We start from the raw sequence: 21,415 nt of genomic DNA on the forward strand, positions 1-21,415 counted from the left end.
AAACCATACGGTGTATATCACATACACAGCTTGCCGGACTACAGAGAGAAATTATCAAGTAAGTTATGTGGAAGCTTTCCATAGTCTCCTTACATGACCTTGTACAAGGCCATGAATGTTTGAGGTCAGAGGGAACATAAATATTCATTTCTACATGACTCATTCTGAATACTGCACTAGACAAATTTTAAAATAATTCTAGTTAACCAGCACTGAAAACATTTTGGATGTTGATCATTAATGTTCTACATGTTGGTTTGGCAAAACCTATGTTTTTTCTACTAGAAAACAAAATAAAAACTTTGATCAGACTGCCCCCTACAGAAAGTACAGCAATGCTTTTTTAGTACCTATAGTTTATTGTCAGCAATAACAGAGAATTCAGAGGCAGCACATCACAACAGTGAACTCATTTATAGCTTCCAAAAAATAAATGAAAGTTAGACTAATACTTATTTTTCAAAATATTTTAAATCCCTATTTATGAGGGTGTTTAAATGTGTCTAGATGGAAAGTCATTTCAGGAAACGCCCTTAAAATGCTGCTATTGTACTGCTTCTAAAGTAAGAAGAGAGTGTGGAAGCACAGGCCTGCTAGTTACACTCCTGTGATTCTATACACTCTTAGTAATTCCCTTTTTCTTGATCATAGTCACTTCCCCAGACAGGAGTTTACTAGCCCACCCACGGCTTTGTTCTCAGCTGGTATCAAGAGGTATAGTTCCACTGAAATTTCACCATGACTCTGTCCCTGACTAGACCTAAATATGTATTCATTAAATAACAAATACTTTGAAAAACCAAAATGTAAAATCCTGCGAAGCTCATGTCTTAAGTTTTCCTTCCATGAACAGATTTTTAAAAAAAGTAGTGTCAATGCCTTATATGTCATGAGCATTTCATCTTTTCACTGTTCCCAATAGGTCTGTGTATGGCAGAGGAAGGTTTCTTACGAAACTTCATATAACTAGAAAGGAAGGTTTTAATTCAGCCTTCACCAAATATGTTTTCAGAAACAAGAGGGGAAGAGTATTCAGACATTTCCAGACACTAGATAGATTTAGGGTAAAATGTAAATCTGGGTTGGGGATAGAAAGAAAAAGACATATAACAGGCATTACAAGTTCTGATTCCTGATACAGGCTGTTATTTCTTCCAAGTAGGGGCTTATATTTTATATATTTATTCAAATATCAACTCTGTTAGAGCCATAAAAACCTGAATGTTGGCTACAAAATCTTTCCCTATCGGATACTGAGTCCTTCGGACCACACCAGGGCAAAAGTTTTCCATTTGGCAATGTGAATTGAGGAAGACAAACAGAAGTAGGCAATTTTCCTGATGGTTATGGATGAGCTGGGAAACACGGTTATCTAAAAATGAATTATTTCAAATTTAATGGACCCTAAATAATAATTTTAAAACCTTTTTTTGAAGAAAATGTCAAAAACTTAATCCTGTTTTCTCCACCTTGCAGTGCTTTTGCCAGAGACTACCTGGCTTTTATGATATTCTCTGGGATTCCAGGTCCTGCCAGCTGAAAAGGGGTAGGAAGTTTCCCAGAGATTGCTGCCTTTCCTATTTTCTTTGGCTCTCAAGCTGTATAGTTTTTAAGGCATGCCAGATACTGGCTTCACATGAGATACTTGCCCAAAAAGGATCAGAGAAAACATTTAATATTTTCTTTACAAATTTGGCACCCTTGAATATTTTGAGAAACTGAATTGCTCGGTTAGGTTCTTTATTTACTGGGGAAGGGGAAGGCTGTTTCTTTCCCACCAAAAATGAAATACTGCATGGTTAAATCTCAGATCCCACAGTTAGGTGACCTTTTTCCAGACAAACTATAAACCACATGGATACTGATGTTAGTCCCTTTCTGCTTCGTGAGATTACTGTCCTCTGTTTGGTTCTAGAAGGAAACACCCTAGAAGCATACGCGCTTATTCTTGCTTCAGAATCGCATTTAGCACCGCTCATCGAAGTAGCATCACAGCTTTTCCAGCTAAGTAAAATGTAGTTACCATATTGAGGAAAATGGAAAACACAACACTAAACATCCATTGTCTTTGGTCATCCATTAGGAAGAGAGATCCTGCAAAGTTTTTCACCTTGTAGAAACTCGAACCAAGTGAAATCACAGTCACTCACTTGTTAATGATCATGACCAGATTTTTTAAATGAATATGATTGTCATTAGGAAATTTGGTCAAACTGAAGAAAAGCCCATTTCTTTAGTCCTGGTTAAGGGCTAATTTTTGAGGAGTGCTGAGCACCCTCAGCTCCCATTCAAAGAAGTTGTAACTAAGGGTATTTGGCAACTGAAATGAAGACTCCAATGACTGACAAGATTTCTTTGCTACTTGCACTTTGGTTATGAGAATGGAACACCTTAACGTTTATGGTAATACTGTTATAAGTTTTTGAACTACATTTATAGTTATACGTATTTTTTCAGCTTATATATTGAATCTCCACCTTGCTCCAAAATCTTGTTAAATAGGTGATTCTGTTGGATGTAATGTAACAAAAATCCAAAATTTTTAAAGGCAAAGTCTGGCTGCTTGATTTTTATTTTCTTAGAAACACTGCTTCATTTTCTGAAGTTCACTCTTTCTATTTTCACAATTTTTTCACATTATATTTCTAGGCATGGGCCCTTTACTCCACCTATGTTCCTTGTTGGCAGAGAAAAGTTTTGGTTTAGAATCAGTACTATAAGTATGTAGTAAAAAAATGGAAGGTCAAATTTTAACATAATGTATAGAAAGTATTATTCTTCCAGTATATGTAAAATATTATATCAACAAAAACTGAGTTAAGTAGCCTCCTTGCTGTTGATCTTCTACCTCTAGCTAAATTTACTGCAGATTTCTTAAACTGTGTTCCCACACTGTGTTGCTATCAGAAAGTTTCTGTCCTAGCAGTCTTACTGTATGAAGGAGTATTTTGCAGAAGTGGATTCTTTCCATCTTTCAGTTTAAAAGAGATTCTAGAAATCTCGTAGAGGGCTCCATCGCCTTAGAGGCTGTTTACGCAAAAGTCTGAATTCTTGCTTTTCTTTGTGGTGAGACCTGTACCTATAATGTGACAACAAAAAAGTAGCGATTATTTTTTTTTATGGTTTGCAAACATTTTTTTCCTTCATTTCTTCTGGAATAGTTGCATAAATAAGTCATTTTTTAGACAAGGTATAGTTAAGTGGCTAAGTTTTGTAATGGGGTGTCTCTGTCTCATCTCTTTTTTATTAACTAAACAAGTATGCATACCTTTCAGCTGGGAATTAGAAAATAGTATTGATATATTCAAAATTTGCTCATAATAGCTGGGACAGTAAGTGTTCCTGCAGAAGAGATCCTCACAACTTAGCTCGTAACATCAACTTTTATATTATCATCATGAGTCTTAAGAGATGCTATGTTAAATAATTAGGGTAATTAAAAAAATTGTCAGGATAATTCTTTTGACATCTTTTGGACCTAGTTATAACCAAAACAAATTACTCAAGAAGGACTGCAGGGGAGGCCTCCTTCACTTTTGATTTTCAAGGATACATTTTTGATACGTTTAAATACTAAGAGACTGGAACACCTAAGTTGTAGACCTAGGTATTTTTAGGTCTCTGACCGTATCTCTGTAATAAGGGATAACATTACAAAGGAAACAAATGTGTACTAACTTAAAAATATGTTAAATGTGTACAGAAACTTTTTTCTTTATGACTGGGGCTATTTTCTGTTGACATCAGGATGACCTTTGCCTCATATGCTTATTTCCCTCATTTTCCTTTCTCTGAATACTCAAAGATTTCAACCCAGAAGACATGTAATTTTCTGTAATTCAAATCAAATTTAAATAATATATAAATAGATTTATGTTTATCTTGTAAATTGGAGTTATAATCTTGGCAGCAAAAGTTAAGGAGCTGGCTGGTGGAAAAAAGGAAAAACAACCAAACAACAAAAAAACTTCACTTCCTTCCCTTGTTTTGTCCTAGCTCCTTCCTTCCTCTGCCAACAATCACAATTCTTTCTTCAAAGGGAACACACAGTTAGTCAAATCCTGGCTTTTCAGTTTTTCTTTTGCATTGAGCAAGCTGAAGCAAATTCCGCAATGCAACTCCAGGCCTTTTGCTTGCTGGACTCCTAAGGAGACTTCTAAAATGTTGTCAATGACATGTGCCAACACAGTTCCTTAAGTTACATCTCCACTAGTCTAAGTAAAAGAGAAAACTTAAAACCAGAAGTCGTCTTCTTGACATTTTAAAACTCAAATACCAAAATGCTAGCTTCCATTTTGCAAAAACTAAGGACAGTTTGGCCCAAATACACAGGATTCATGGCACAGACATAGGTGAACCTATACGCATGCCACAGATTAACGTCCCTGCAAAGTGTCAGACTTCTGGCCCTTAACTCTGCTTGGAATATAGGGTGAGTCTACCTTTTTGCTGGGTTGCCAAACAGTCAAATGGCCAGAAATTCACAGATAATTGCAGCTGGGTGATGTATTACCATGAAACGTGGCAGGATTGACAGACCTGTCTAATCCACAATCAAAGGCGATGTTTCAAATTTTTTCTTCCTCTTAGATAACACACAGATATGGGCTTGGTCCTCATGGATATCTCCCACAGGCATAAATCACCAAAGTGTTTATAGGACTGGGGCCACGGATTGTTTTCTCTAGGACATTGTGCCACATCATAGAGCTTTGTATTGCCTAACTGTTGCTGTTGATTACAATCAGCCTTATTCCCTGTTGCCATAGCTGCTCTTCTCTTTTAACTTTAGACATCACTTTTGAGTCTTTGTAACTGACCAAGTAGAATAGAAAGGTGAGGAGAATCTATAGTATTTGCAAATGTGAATAATTGATTGTAAAGGTATTTTTTTCCCCATGTGTGGCTTTTATTTTCTACATTTTATTCATATCTGCTTTTTGAGTATCTGAGCTGCAGGCAGTATTCAGTATTACAGATTCATAAGGCAGTCAAATGATGACTGGTTAAAATATGCACACAAAATTCCTCCTCATTCCCAGCAATTTTTTATCTACAAAGTTTTTCTTTTCCAAAGATTTTTCTCTTTAATTTGAGACATTAAATCTTTGTTCTGCTACTTTTGGTCACAAGTAGTGTAAGGAGAAAACAATTCAATTGTAAGTTATGATAGCTATGAAATTTCTTCCTTTTCTGTTTTTCATACCAACGTAAACCTCTGACTGCCAATTTGGATCATAGAGGGAATGGAAGTTGGACTTATGCGGGAAGTACGGAATGGCCCACCCTGAAAACCTAAGAAACTGCAAGTATGTGCCTGCCAGCTGACCATGGTCTTGTCCACTCCCTAACCTAAATGAAACGATCTGTCAATGTTACTTTTCAAGAGATGTTTAGAGAAAGACAAAGAAGGAAAAAATTCAGTAGACATGCATGGGGTGAGTGGGAGGAAGTAAATGGAAATGCTGATTTTTACATTTTCTAGTTCTCTGACTCTGTTTGCACCCAGCACTGGACAACTTGCCAGGAAAACGTGATTGCTAGCTCTAATGAGTCAAATATTTGTGAGGAATGCCGATTATACAACCACTCATAGAGCCTGGAAGAGCACATTTCTTTCAACTATGTAGCAACTATGGACTGGTTAAACAATAATAGTAATTAATATAACTTGCTTAAAAAAATAATGTTCATCCACTAGTGTACATTAGCAAAGAAAATTACGCACAATCCTACAATCAAGGGACTCTAAATAAATACTACACAACTGTATGCCAGTTTTTACAATTTGGAAAGCCAAAGCAGAAAATGTGAAGCTGGCCACACTTTGAAGGTGGCTCCAGGGGAAAAAAAATTTTAAAAAATTCAGGATCGGTATCTTATTATTTGTGTTGTGGTAACGCTTGGAAGTTCTATTCCTGACACAGCACCCCCTATTAAGAATACATTAGAAATGTGCATAACTTCATGTGATGTGCAGAATAAGTAAATAGTTCTGAGCACACTTAAATAAACATCTTTGAAAATTTGAGTCTGAGAGGTCAGCTAATGGTAGGAAGCTATTTTTCCTCTCAATCTTGCTTTATTTTATTCTCTGCTAACAGGATACTATAGCTTATGACATATGGTCCGCTTAAATTAGGCAGGCACTCGAAACCTTGTTCGTTCATCTCGGCGTGTGAAGCCAAGTTGTCTATTAATAGGAAAAGCCTTGCCCTGGAAGAATGTGTATGCAGCAGTCATTCTCTGCATGGGGGAAATGAAGGATATGATACAATAGGGAATAAAATGAATTTCTTATGTATTACAGCCAGAACCACTATAAAGTAATATAGTTCCAAACAAAGTTGAGAAGTGCTGTTAAATCTGTATGTCTAGGAGGTGGTATGTTTAGTGACTTGATGTCTGTGTTATCCGGCATACTGACTTTCCAGAGCCGTCTCCAAGTTGTAATGGACAACCTCCCTCCTGCTACCACAGCCCAGAGAGGAATAAACCAAGACCACCAACTAAGACATTATGTAACTGCCATGGATATGAGCATCGAATGCCCTCAGGTACTGTATTTAAATGAAAGACGTTAGCCAAAAACAAACAAAAAAAAAACATGTAAAAAAGATTTTTAGTTAAGTACGTAATCTTCTCTTTTATAAAGCCAGAAATTTTACGAGAATGTTGCAGTGAAAATGCTGACATGAAACAATCTGATTAGAAATATCTAACAAAATGCCTGCTTTCCTATGCAACATGCTTCAGTGTAAGTTTCAAAAAAAATGTTGAAAATAATTGTCTTTATGGAAGTGAGTTACAGAACTTAGTGATTATTATTATCGAGGAATTAATATATATGTAAATTATCACCAAGGTCTGTTGATTACTGAAATATCCGTTCCTCTGCTTTTGAAAAACGCAGTTTTGCCAGCAGGATTCTATACAGCATAGCACTGCTGAGATCATCTTCCTAGCCCATCACTTTGACTGTCAAATATAACACTCTTTTTCTATCAGATATAAGCAGCTTGTCTTCACTTTCAAAGCCGTTCATAGCTTCACCTCATCCTACCTATCATCTCTCATTCAGGATCAAGAAATCATTTCTTTCACTGATTAGCCCATGATGCCAGCCTCCTCCATCTACTTCTTAGATTTTCAGTCGCTCCATTTCAAGCTTTATCTTATGCCATTCCTTACATTTGGAAAGAGCTTCTTTAGACATCTGCAAAGCCACCTCATTATCTTCCTTCTAATCCCTTCTGTGAGGTTCCCCGCCATTATGCCTTCAAAAGACATTTCAGAGTTTGGACTGAATTTGTCTAGTTATAATGAGCTGCTCCAAAAAAAAAGATTTCTGGATCAGATTCAAATGGAGCACTCCCAAAGATATGGAGGTTGGTATTTCCTACTCAGATGCGACACCGTCAATTCTGTGTGGCTACCAGTGCTTCATTTTCAGAGGATGCTGCTTGCCGTTGTTGGGGACCAATATATTTCTGTTTAAAAACAGAACAGAATGAATTTAAGGATGACCTGTCTGGATTGCAGGAGCAACTGTGGTAGTCACTGACATGTCTGAAACAAGGGGATGGTCTAAAGGGTGTCTTGGCCTTTTCCTTTACATGGCAAATGATTGATAAGAAAGAAACTGTTTGTATTGCCTAAGGGAAGTTGTGGTCCTGCTGCTGGACGTGGGCATTAGAAATTGTCCTATACTTGTGAGGAAAGACTGGAGGGACATTTTTGGTTTTGATGATCAATTTGGGGGGAGTTGGGGGCAGGGTATTGTCTCTGATTTTTTCAAGTTTCTGTTGTGGAATGAATGAGTAGTCATGGGAACCATTGTATTGCACTGGGTCATCATCTTAGCTGAGTACATTTTTCTTTGAGGCAATTAAATTTGTAGCCTGTAGCCTTGAACATGCTTTCATGTTGTGTCATGTTTGTGTTCCCACCTCCAGTGGCAATGATTCGGGACCAAGTCATCCCTTTACCGGAATTACCTACAAAGGAAACTGGAAACTCCTTGGCACCTCTCAGTCATCTTTCCCTCCAGACGGTAAGATTTTATTTCAGGGTGCTGGAGAGAAAGGTGTCTGCCTCCTCCTCTCCCTCACCTGTCCCTCCTGGCGCTCAGCCACAGCCACCAGGGAACTGGGTCCTGAAGAGGCAGGAGGCCACAGTTTCCCCAGACTCCTCACTTCATCTTTTCTTGGGCCTCCTCTATTCAGGGTTTTCATCCCCCAATCCATCAGCATTTCCAACTGTTGAAGAGCAGCAGGCTTCTCAGGTACCCTGCATGAAGGTGCTAACAGAAAAGTTCAGACCCCTCTGTTACTGCAGAGCACTTCGGTCTTATGTGTTAGTCTGGCTGGCTAAAACCTTCTGAAAAATATTACAATTTTCAAGTGATTAAAATGTCTTCCAGAGAAGCGGTGACTAGATCCAACTTGAGAATCTTTAACATAGGGAATAACCATTTTAAAACACCCTTTTACATTCCCTTTCCATAATTTATCAGAAGTGTATCTGCACTCTTAGAAAGTCAGTCTAGGATTTCTCCAAGGCACCAATGGGATGTAGATAGCAAGTCAAGGACTTGTTCAGGATTTTAGTCTAAAAACACCCACAGAGTTGTGCAGATTTCTCAAAGTAAAAAGTAAAATCACTCCCAGATTGAGCTTCTTTTGCCAAGTTTCAGCATAAAACTATATTTTGTAGCCAAGCTATAAATCTCTGAAAATAAGAATTTATGTGGAAATGCTGATACAGCCTTAGTTATAGCACGGGTAATGGCTATAGCACTCAATGATTTGATGCTGAAGGCTATTAATCCCAAAGAAAACTATCTTGGAAAATGTTGAACTTTGGAGGTCAATGAGATCTCAGAGGAAACGGGACTGAAAACTGAGAAAAGCTGCTTTTGTCCATGTAAATCAATTGTTATTGTTTTCCTGTCTGAGAAAATTTTAATGCAAAGACTATGGATTTACAAACAGGAAAAGAGAGAACCTCTAAAGGTCTTGTAAGAAATGGTGATTCATAACATTGTTATTTTTTTAGATAGTGCTATTTTAAAACCTTGTTCTGAAGCCATGCTGATGGTTTAACTGAAGAAAAAACTGTGCAGTTCACTTATGTGCCCTGGTTTTAATCTTATGGTCAATTTTATGTTGTGATACAACAATTGCAAATACTGTTTTGTAGGAATTGGCCATCACATTTCAGCAGAACTTACAACAATTAAAAGAATACGGAAGAATTTTTAATAACATGGCCTACAAGATCTGAAGAAGTTTTTTGAATGGTATTTTGAGGCAAAAAATAAGTCAGGCAGATCCATTTTAAAAGGGAGCAGTAAAAGCATGTGGCCTCACGGTGAGTCTGCATTAGGCAGAAGTGCAAGTCTTCCTGTGCAGCGTGAGAAGCTCACTTCTTAGCTTTTACCAGGAATGTCCAGGACCCTAATGCCATTAAGCCTCTGTGTCTCAATTCCTTAGAAAGCCATCAGACTAGGGTTTTGCAAATGGTCAAGACTCTGCCATAGGACCTGCCTGGCTTCCTGTCATTAGAACTGGAGAATGCTTGAAAACGTAGCAATAAATCCTCTCCTTTGGTGCAGCCAGGCAAATCAGAGGAACTCATTTAGGAGCCTGAAAGCAAATTGCAGGCAAGACTAAATATTTCATGTGTTTGCTACAGGTTTTTGGCTAGGCTTCTGGTTCCTTATCAATCTAAATAACAGGATCCTACTGTGTCCCTTCTCAGTTTAAGAAATACAAGTTTTTGCAAGCAATGACAATGGACAAGCTCATCTGTCAATTAAAATAATAATGATTAAGGTATTTTGAAATTCGTCTGCTCTTATTGAATTCATGCAAGTAAATTACTCACTAGCAATTGAGGCTACGTGTGTGGGTGGCTTATTATTACTAGTTAATTACAGCCAGCAATTAGTATGTCTCATTTAGTGCATTTTCTTAATTTTGCATTGTTTTTTCTGGTTATAATTAAAAAAAAAAAAAGGCTGCTAAGTGGAAAAACCATATCATACTTAAATGGAAGCATGAGTAAACTTGTATTTATACAAGATTGTATACGGGCACTATCCAGCTAGTCTAATGTGTTGCTCTACACAGCATTGCCAACCTTACAAGTTCAGAATCTTCTACCATACACAATGGTAGTGTTATGAAAGTTATTCCTTCAATAAAATGGGGATAATAATGTCTGCCTCCTTTAAAAGGGCTATGTCATTGTGTCCTGTTGCTGCACATAGTATTTTGGGAAATACTACATTACCTACAGAGCTGTATTGCTGATCCCATAGATTTGCTTCCTTCAGTTTCTGAAAGCTAAAACATTGGTTAATCAGGTTGCAGTGATGTAGAGGGCATAAGTACTTGACATGCTGGTGACCACAAAATGCACATATCTATTCTTGATCTATGTTTGACACATACGTTTGGAACTATACTTTTTAATAACTTATAGTGGAGGAAAGGATAGAAGAAAGAAAATCAGAATGCTTAGTCATGTGTAGTAAATGATGGTATACGTCTAAGTTAGGAACAAAAGGGTACACAAGTGCTAACATCTCTCTCCGTGCTGATCCTGATATTTATTTAAGTACATCAATTGAGATTAGGTTTTTTTCACCACTTTTCCTAACTACCACTACTAGTTTTCACAAACTACTTTTCCTAACATAGCTGATGCCTGACCAGGCATAGTAATTAAAAATTTGAATAAGAAGGTAGGAAAGAAAGTTATGTACAAACAAGTGAGATTAGGACAGTATTTTGTGGCATCTCTTGTACTTTCAATTTATGTAAAAGAAACGAAGGTATGTTCAAATCGTATGTTCATTGCTACACAGCTTTCTAAAGCTCTCTTTTTTATTGCTAACTATTGTACACCCACAGCTAGTCTGACTTTAATGTTTGGATGCTACAGAGTGCTCAGTGTCTGAGACTGGCTTCTGTACTAATCCATGCCAAGGAACCATTTCATGGCCTTTTTTTCTTTCCTTTTTCTTTTCTTACAAAAATGTTCATTTTGTGCCATTCCTTTGTTTTTCAGTACACAAAATCATCACAGAGTGTGTATCTTTCAGCCCTCTATGATGGCAATGCTTAGGGAACTTGGGGACAAACAGAAAACAAAACCAGAAATAAGGACTTGAAAACATGGCTGGAGGCAGCCAGAGATGTGTGTATCTAAGAGCCAGGAAAAGAAATGTGACACATGCAAATGAAAAAAAGTTTAAGCTGTTCCTCTGAAACTGTTTGACCTGTACGGTGTGACTTGTTATTGTATTCTACAAAACATTCCTTCAAAAGAATTTTAGAAAAATCATTGATGTTTAGTAAGGTGGTTCAAAATAGCCTTTCAACTAAGATTGTATGCAGAAGAAGCAGGAAGCAGCCAACCCTGTAAAGATTAACGTAATTTAATTGTCCAAATTAGTGTTTGAATAGTCATGTCATAAAGAGTTTAAGATTTCTGAGACTACATATAATCTTTTACTCGCCAGCAATGTTTTGGGTCAGATGATTTTGCTTTTGTTTAAATAGCAGAGAATTTCTGGAAAGATAAAAAAATTAATTAGAATTGAAATTGAAATAATGCACCCTTGTTTTGCAGTACCAATAGGAGAGATTCTGTCAGAAGCCACCTTCTCTACAGAAGGATGGACTTCTGTCTGATAGCTATTAAATAAAAGTACTTTTATCAATCCTATCAAATGTTTCAATTTTCAACACTGAAATAATGCCTAGCATTATTTTCCAGAGATAATTTTTTAAATCAAAAGATGTGCGTTTTTGACATTTTCTGTTTGCAATCAAAGCCTGTATGGCTAATGTTTATTGGGACCTCTGTGCTAGAGAAGAGATGCCAAAAATCATTAAAACTGATATTGCAACATAAGAGAATACAACAGTTTAATACGAACCCATTTGAATATCTTTATTGTGATTTTTTCCCCCTCAGAGTAAAGCAATAGCATAATACCCAGCTGCATGATAATATTGGCAAGCAAGGCCATGAATTTCAACTGCAAACCCTAAACACTGAATGTGCTGTGCTTTTTAAAGAAATCCCCTTTTGTACAAGATATGTAATACCCTTTTGTGCTGGAGTGGTTTGCATAATAATAGTTTTCTTTAGTTATTCGTTGTCATGTGATGGAGCTGCAAAGTGAGCTAGGCAGTAACAGCATAAAAGACAATTTTCCATTTTTCTCTAATTTTTCAGAGATTTTCTTGTCTTTTAAAATGTAAATACTTTTAACTATCTTCAGAAAAGATATCCACTTATTAACATTTCAGACCTAATTGCTACTTTTCTTGATATCTACCTTCCTATTTGAGCTTTTCTTTTTCTGAAGAAACAGCAACATTATTTTCTTTGCACTCATGAGGAACCTCAAGCATCTTAAAACAATTGGGCATATGATCATCTGGTGTAAATCAGCATAACTCCATTCAGAGACATTGATACCTTGCTCAAGACTTTAACAGAAGAACTACCTGATCAGAGAAGCCAAGCAAAATTCATGTTATTAACTGTATAACTTATATTAGAGTTGAGCATATGTTACACCGCACCACTGAGACAAAAAGTGCTATCTGACTGAAGAGTCGTCTTAAAAATTAGACATCTAGGATACATCTGAGACCAAGCATAAAATACAATTTTAAGAATTTTCTGATGAGTTTTCCCATGTAAAAATTTTTAAGCTTCCTCTTGGGCTCTTCTATGTGTTCTAGTCTGGGTAGTAAGTAAGGAATATTTCCCAAAGGAGATATGAGTACATTGAAATGCAGCTCAGCCTTATTCACAATGAAAGCTATAGGGGGGGGACTAAAGCCAGGAGAAGTTCCTCAGCTAATGTACAGTAAACTAGCCATTACTCTAACTGATACTATCAAAGGATTTTTCCTTTGAAATCAGTGGAATTATGGCAAGTTACTCTAGTTGTGACTTTGGCCAGAAAATTACACGTGGTTTTCAAACTCTGGCCTGCACCACTACAAAGGGACCATTTCCAAGCAATCCCTGAAAAGTACCAAAGGAAACCAAGGCTATTACCTGTTAGCCTAATTTCAGAGTGCAGAGAGGGTTCATAATCTTACTGGAAAACATTCAGAGGTTTGCAAATTGAAAAAGGTCAAAACCAACTGGGCTAGATTATTTCAGAAAAGCTCACAAGGTGGATTAACATATAACAATACATTATCCGATTTTAGCACTGCAAAGAATACCCAGGCAGAAGAGGAGAAATGCTCCAGCGCCCCAGTCACTCTTTTTACAGCTCCGTGTGTCAAAATAAGAGACTTTATACATAGCCATCCTACAAAAATTAGATGAATAAATCAACATATCCCTTACCAAGCAACCTCTTTGCTAAACAGGTGAAAAAGAAATCTTCACAGCTCCAATCAATTAGTATGAGAGACAGAAATACTATCACTGAAGCCATGGTGGAAGTCCTGGAATCTAGGTAAGAGAGTATTATAACGATTATATGCTCTGTAAATCTTTTAATCTGGAATCTCACAATTGAGCCACGGGGTTCTACCATCTGAGAAATATGAGTTGCCTCGTATCAGTTGGATACCAGGTACTATTAATGTGCTGCAGGCGAAGGAACACGTTATGCTTTCTGTTACTGGTAGTGAGATATATTAGCTTAGATCATTCTCTTTGCCTAAAGAACCCGAAAAAAGTCTTTCAGGAGGAAAACTTTCAGTGGAGTTTTCTGAAATAATTTGCTAGGAAGGTGTAGCCCATGCTTCACTTATTATGTCATTATAAGGCACTCAGCTTTATTGGAATAAGTGCTTGCGCCTCAGAGTCACCTGTGTACCTGTCCCTGGGATACAGCCTCCAATTTTCCTATTTCCCTCCCCAGATTTCTAGGGCCCTGTGATTTTTTTCTGCTCCCTAACAGATGTAGCAAGAACCTTATGTGCTCACCACTTCCTTTTATAATTTCTTAGGAGTGTTGAAGTTCTTGTTCACAGCAAACTGTGAATGAGAATTAAATGCTTCTGTTACAATTCCATTTGGCAATTCCATTTAGGTATTACATGGTATACACACTTTTTCTGATACTTTGACTGATACAAGTCATCTTTGTTATATGGGAAGTATAAGTCCATTCCAGAACTAAATTCTGATACTGTACATTTAGAGTTGGTATAAGCGGGCACCTTGGGAGAACGTATCATATAACAGAGTCAAACAGGAAGAGATATACTTAAACTTGCATTTTGTTCAGTTAAATTTAAGGTGCAGAAGCATTTTTCTGTCCTGTATCCTTGTTTGCAAGTGATCACTCTGGTCTTTCTTGTCTCACGCATGCATTGCCCCAGCCAGCTTCGCCAGTTTGAAAAGATCTCCAGTAAAAGGGCAAGACTTCTTCTGTAAGGGAGTCAGTTACCTCTTACAACAAGCCCAGCGGTAAGTAGCATTACAGTTTGAACATTTTGGTGACTTGGAATGACTGAGGGTATCACATGCAAGTTCACTGTGCTGTAAAGTAGGGATCTGCAAGCCCTTAGTTACTTGTACGCTTATAAAGTATGCTTACTGTGAAGTATAGACAATTTTTATGCATAAGCATGTAAGCAAGGAGTTGTCCTCCGTGCATTGACTGCAACGTTCTTAGCGTTAGCAGACAAAGAGGATTGTACTGAAAATCTGGACTCCAGTGGTCTCTGGGAAAGTTTGCATATGGATCCAAACATTTTTGTTCATTTTTACCCCGTATCCCGATTACTTCCTGTCTCCTTTCTGAAACATTTGTGGCTGACTACTCTGAGAGAAAGCATATCACTTTAGATGGGCTACCGAGATGTTCCTATATGTTAATTTCTGTGACGCTTCCACTGCAACACTGTCATATAAATTTCATACGACAGCTTTCTAGCGCAATGAAATGTTTTAACACTTTTTAGGTGAAAAAATACACATTTGTCTGGCAGCTAAGTGCAAACACATTAGCCATTACACTATCTGAGTAAGTCCATGAGAAGTCAGGGTGCGGTATTCCAGGAGACCTGTGAAAGTCCCCCACCCTCCTGGATTGGGTTTAAAACAGCAAAAAGAAGCACAGAACATAGGTGGAAAACCAAGTCTTCCCTAATGCTAGCTCCAGTGGATAGGGTTGCAATGAAAGGACAGACCAAGACACATTTATTTTTACTCTCTTTCTATGACAACTTTATAAGAATAGGACCCAGTTTCAAGTACACTGAGCTTTTTCATTATTTTGTAGCCTCTGTACACAAAAAAGCAGAATTCACCCCAAACAGTCTTCTGGTGATCCAGTCACTGAGAAAGACTTCCAAACAGAAAAGCCCTGAGTCTTAATGAATTTTTAAAAGCTTATAAAATTTTCTCTGGTTAAATATGCTTTAAAACAAAAGGTTTATTCTTACATGTTGGCATGTCTTTATTGGCACCATTTATTTACTTTTTATAGGAGTGAGAGCATGACTACTTTTATGCCAGCATATTTGATTGTGTATGACTTACTTTGCAGTTACAGGGATTTATTGTTGCTTATGAGGAAAAATAAAATTTCTGTAGAGTGTTTAGTTAACTCCCTGTTGAAGTTAAGCAAGACGTATCTTTGGAAATCTCTTAAAGGATTATTTCTAATGGCACCAATGGGACCCTTGCTTTGCTTATAAAAATATATGTGAATTTATAATGGACAAAGATACGATTATCCCAGAATAGCTTCAGGAAAAGCCATCCCATTTCTTTCAGAGGAGGCGCACAGATATGGATTGCAGTGCATGTTACTGCTTTGTGGACAGAGCAGATTCTAGGCTGGCTTTTATTCGATGTGAGATATACTCTCTTACCACTTTTGATGGTCAGAAATAATTCCCTTTAAACCAAGGTATTGCATTTCCAAAGTGGAATTAGTCCTTGTTTATGTAAGTACAAGACAAAGAATAATCTTACCTAGGGATTTTAATATTGCCAGTGATGAAAAACTAAATGCTTCAAGCCTCTCAGTATTCTCAGATCTTTGCACTCTCAAAGTCTGTCCCAGTTTAATCCAAGAAATTGCAAAGTCTGTCTCATTTTAACAAAGGAAACTATAGTCACGGGCCTTTTTCTCTTTTCTAGATCAGGAGTTCTGTCCTTCGCATTCCCACTAAAGCTTTTATGCAAAGTCCTTATAGAGCTGAATAAACCTTGTTAAAACTTAATTACACATTGTATTAAAAACACATCTGGAAAGGACATTTCTCACAGGTTTGTGTTTAATTATTAACAGTTATTTCTGTTGACTCCCCAGTGAACGTGTTAAATACATATTCTTTCTCATGAATATGAAGGGATGTGCAGAACGGAATTTTACACTGAACAGGATTTTTAAAAGATCCTCAGTTCCCCCAGCATCTGAGCATATTTAAACCCGGGGCCTGGTTGTCCTTCTTTACAGCTGGTCTCAAGCATGAATTACTGTAACAACATCTCCGCTGACACCAAAGTGCTTCCTCAATAGATGTGAGCTTATTGTCTCGGTAGTGTTGCTAGGAAAACCAGCTGATTAAAGGGCCAGTGTAGCAGCCAGTTGATGTAATACATGCTTGATAAAACTCTTATCAGAGCCTCGCACACTTTCAAGAACGCTCGCAATTCAGCGGGATTTATCAATATGAAAAGAGCCCCATTCTTTCTTCATTTCACTCACCTGTTGGAAGCAACCTCTGCAGAGCTGTTTTAAAGCTTGAAAGCAACACTCTGTCACCTCCTGCTATCCGTGCCCATCACAGGGTGACAAACAGATGCAGCGAAGAAAATGCTGGATCATAAAGAGTTTGTTTCCTTTTCTATCTGTCCTGGTGATGAGAGCAAGTCAGAGTGCTTTGAGCTGCTTTGTTTTCCATGCGCAGACGTGCACTCCTTGGAAGGCCTTTCAGGCCCTATCTGCAATGAACCATGTCATTCAGATTCTGAGGGCAACAACAGAGGAAAACATCAGAAGTGAAGTGGGGACAAGTCTTGGGCTTAATCGTCAACTGCAGTTGTCTCTTCCCAAATGTCAACAGTGTCAACAGGGGACCACACTCGGGGATAGTGGTGGTAATGATGATGACGACTATCATTATTATTATTATTACTACTACTACTACTATTATTTAGCCACCAGATACTTTTGATTAGTGCTATTTAAGGATATGATATCAAAGACAATCCTTTATTTTTTATAAAAAGTCCCGTGTTAATTCTTTATTAAGCAAACCATGTCATTTGCTTAAATTCCTTACGCGGTAAAAAACTTCCATGAGTCAAAAGGGAGCATTGCTTTAACTCATGCAAAAATGTCATTCTTTACTCTGCACTGCCAAGAAAGATGACCAAAAGAGAATCTTTAACTTTGGAGAAAATCTAGGAAAATATGTGGTAGATACACTAATAGCTTGCTAATCTGTGATTTAGCATCACTGTTCCTTTTCGCAGCTGCTTTGTAAAATGCAGATTTGCTCTCAGATACCTTCCAGAAGGGATCTGATGGATGACGTTGGATTGCCATAGCAGCCCCTACACCCTTAGCTGAGTGGTTACTGAAGCAAAGGGGTGCTGCCCCCCTTAGCCAACACCTATACACCTTAGCAGTTTTTGGCCTTTGAAACGGCTTCACAAGACCTTGGCCACCTGGGTGCAATTCAAAACACCTCGGTATGTACACCCATCTGAAGAGCAGGGGACATTGCTGTACTGAAGATCTGAGCAATCACACGCTTTTAAAATTTGATTAGAGCAATAATGGGATAAGTCATTTTGTAAAGATGCAAAAGAAGGGAAAAGGAGGCGGGGGTGTGTTGATTTTCCCCAAACGCAGCTTTGCTGCCTGGAACCAGTTATATAAAAGCATTCTTGTCAGCCCTCCAAAATCACCAGGAATGAGTGAAATAGATTTTAGTAACTGCTCATGCAAACTTTACAAATTCAGAGAATCTGGGCATATTTGCCCATGCAAGGGTTTGTATCCTTATGTCTTTGGCTTATTGAACAGCCAGTCTGCTGCTAACAGAACAATTACAGGCAATGCAAAAGTCCATTATCATCTCAAGGCTTTTCCAGTTTTTCTGTGTCCCTTGAAGCAAAGGAGAGTATGAAAAGGCCTGAATTTCATTTTCATTGTTTTTTCTTGTTTTACCAAATACATTCATCTCAGTTGTGAAAAGTTGGCTGTAACAAGCAAGAAACGGTGGTATATTTGGGCTTACAAATAGAGTTTCATCAAAAAGTAGCACTACAAAACTCAATTGTATCAGGGACAACTTTGTAACTTGGGCAATCCTTGCAACCTTAGCGAGGTCCATGCAGTGCAGCAGGGGACAGAGCAGAGGAAATCAAATCAGGTAGAGAGTGCAGGTACACACAGTACAACCGGGGAGGCTAGCAGCAGGTGGAGAGACTGTATTCTACTGACTTACAAAGAAACCAGTTTATAAATCAGTTTAAATATAACTTGGACATCTATCACAGGATATATGCTTACGGCAAATTGACTCTGTCATTTCTTTTTGCTTATAGTCCACGAACATTGAACTGCTGTGGTTTAGTTGTGCGAAACTGAGTTTCAGGATTCAAGATACTGCTCAGATTCTTCTGCAATAAATTCTTCAGATTCAGCAACGTTGGCAGGAGGGAGCCCATGGATGTCGAACAAACCCCATCCCTGCAGCCATGTTGTGCCTTCTTTTTTCTGGATTGCCCGGCATTTCCCCAGCAGCCAGTCCTGTTTTACAGGTGATTTTTTGGATGTGTGCCTATTCTCTATACTTGCCTTTGATTCCTTTCCCCTTTATACTTCTTTTCTTGCTAATTTCGTCATGGCTCGCAGAGGTTTTAGTTTTATATGTGTCTTGTCTGCCCTTGCAGTCCTCACTCACGAAAATGTTTCACCACAGTACGCCCTTTTCTACCTTAGTCATTCTTGCTTACTGCTGTACAAAGGGCACAGCCCATCCTGGGAAGTCTCTTTCTGTGGCATGCTGATGTATTGTGCTTAATGTATTATCAACAATGACAAGTCTGCCTCGGGAAACTCCACAACCCAGAAAGCACAGGGGCTTTTTATACAACAGCTCTTTTACAAACAAGTGTATATCCCACGCAGAGAATTTTTTCTCCTTTGATTTCCTGCAGGTAGAATCAGCAGTTGATGCTACAGATAAAGACAAGCCAAGATGACCTCAGTCAGGTGAAACAAACTTGAAAGTAGCGGTAACTGTGATGAATTTTACTTGTACTGTCCATTCATATAACATTGCAGAGAACTTTGTGCAGCACCTAGCAGAATGCATGTTCCAGAAGGGATCCTACTGTTCTCCCAACACCAAAAGGGCGATCCTGCCCTCATTTCAAGAGGACAGTACTGTAAGGCTCCACTCCTACCACTGCATTTGCAGGAGAAAGCAAATGTCTTGTTGTAAGGCCCTGGAGGGCCGCTCTTGCTAATTAGTTTGGGGAAATAAAGGGAGGCATCTCAGAGAAACTTCACATCTCTTGCACACAGGGCAGGTCATCTTGCAGTTACAAGGTTGCTCCTAGGGTTGCAAAGCATCTCCAGTCTGGGAGACGGGGCTGCTGTCCCCACCAGTTTTTTTAATCATTTTTTCTTTATTTTAAAATAAGTCCAGGGTGAGTGTTTTTCTTGACAAACTATTGGCAGTTCTGTAACTTCAGGCATTAGGACTGCGAGCACAAATCCCGTACGTGTGTTTCTAAATCAGAATCCAAAATGACCATGTGCTCTGATTGTAATTTAAAAAATGATTCAGGATTCAGAAAGAAACCGATCTTTCAGAGAGTTTCACTTAATTTAGGATCTTGTAATGCACTGGAATTTTTAATCTGTTTGAAATCTCCTTTCGAACTGAGCTCTAGCTATAACCTAACCTTCTGACTAACTGGGTAGAGTTAGAGTGCCAACAGCTAGAAATTCAAGTGCACAGTGCTCTTCTGTCCTCACAATAAACTTGAAATCTCTCTGGTTTGGACCGCAGCCTGCAATGTTATGCATGCCTTCTCTTCTCCTGACCTCGGCTGTCACAGTGGCACCACGCAGGAAAGCATCTTTGTTTTCCATCAGCCTCCATTTTAGTATATCAGAGAGAGGAAGAATAGAGTTTTTAAAATATATGCATTGCTGGATGTGTTCCGTCTGTGTTTATTCTATGCCATGTGTACTTATCACCATCTAGGAAATGGGTACAGACGTTGTCTGGAGCTAAGGGAAAGGCAAGGTTTATGAATTATATCTTTTTCAAAAAGTGACCATGCAGAATGCTGCTCAAGTTGCTCATCAGGCGGCTTGAGAGAGCCGAGGTTATATGGCAGAAACCTTCCTGCCACATTCTGGACAAAGCTTATACCCAGAAAATTATACAATAAAAATAAATCTGCAGCTGAAAATTAAATCCATTTAATATTTTTTACTATGCCTGTCCTTCTTTTACCTGCTACCACGGTAAACAGAGGCAAACACACACTGAAGTGGGGAAAGAGTGTTATATTTAACAGGAGAGAAAAGGACTTCCACATGCCACTACTCATGTATTTTCCCTCCGCTTTTTGAGGGGGGTGTGCCCACTTTTTTTTCCTGTTTTTTTTTTTTCTCCCCCCTGAGCTCAGAAGTCAATATAAGATGCCACAGCTTCCCAAAGTGCTTTATCTTTTGCTGACAAATTGGTGCCAGGTCCAGAACTTAATGAAGTCTTCAGAGAAAATTTTGCAGCAAATCAGGAAATCTCAAAGATATGCACTTGCAGTAAGACCAGCGTAACAAATGATTTATCTACTTTTGTCTTTTGAAAGGCTGAAAGCTCAGTTTTGTGGCAAGCTGTAATATCACCTTCTTAGCTGCATCCACATTATTATTTTTCAGGTTTCCTGACATTCCAGAAACAGCCTACGGCAATAGTTTGGAGTAATTTGCAATTTATCTCCCAGTCATGTCTTCCGTCTTTAAAGCTTCTTGAGGACCTCTGCTATGATCGTCAAGAAAATTACCTGGACAATAAAATGGGGGAGGTCAAGATGGTACCTCTGTGATTCTCTGTTTCCCTCTGCACTGTGGAGTTGGATTTGTCTCAGCAAGTAAGTGCTGCTCTTTTCCAGGAGGTCAGTAACAAAATTTGCTTCCCTGTCTGTAGAAGAAACTCAGAAGACACCATACCTTCCCAAAACACATTGTTTCCAGTGCTGGACTGATGTTTCTATCACCACAGAAGACCCCCAATGCTTAGGTAGGACCTTTCACAGAATCACAGAATGGTAGGGTTGGAAGGGACCTCTGGAGATCATCTAGTCCAACCCCCTGCCAGAGCAGGGTCACCCAGAGCAGGTTGCACAGAAACGCGTCCAGGCGGGTTGTGAA

At 38.4% G+C, this 21,415-nt stretch overlaps 1 long non-coding RNA gene across 1 annotated transcript; it reads left to right on the top strand.

Annotated features, from left to right (window-relative positions):
- The first annotated feature begins 14,373 nt into the window (after window positions 1-14,373).
- On the top strand, window positions 14,374-21,115 carry LOC128914153 (uncharacterized). Its single transcript, XR_008468202.1, has 3 exons — window positions 14,374-14,463; window positions 18,568-18,783; window positions 20,924-21,115. It is a non-coding gene; the product is annotated as an uncharacterized LOC128914153 (long non-coding RNA).
- Window positions 21,116-21,415: the final 300 nt, after the last annotated feature.

This window comes from Rissa tridactyla, chromosome 8, assembly GCF_028500815.1.
Source record: "Rissa tridactyla isolate bRisTri1 chromosome 8, bRisTri1.patW.cur.20221130, whole genome shotgun sequence".
In the NCBI taxonomy this organism is placed as follows: domain Eukaryota; kingdom Metazoa; phylum Chordata; class Aves; order Charadriiformes; family Laridae; genus Rissa; species Rissa tridactyla.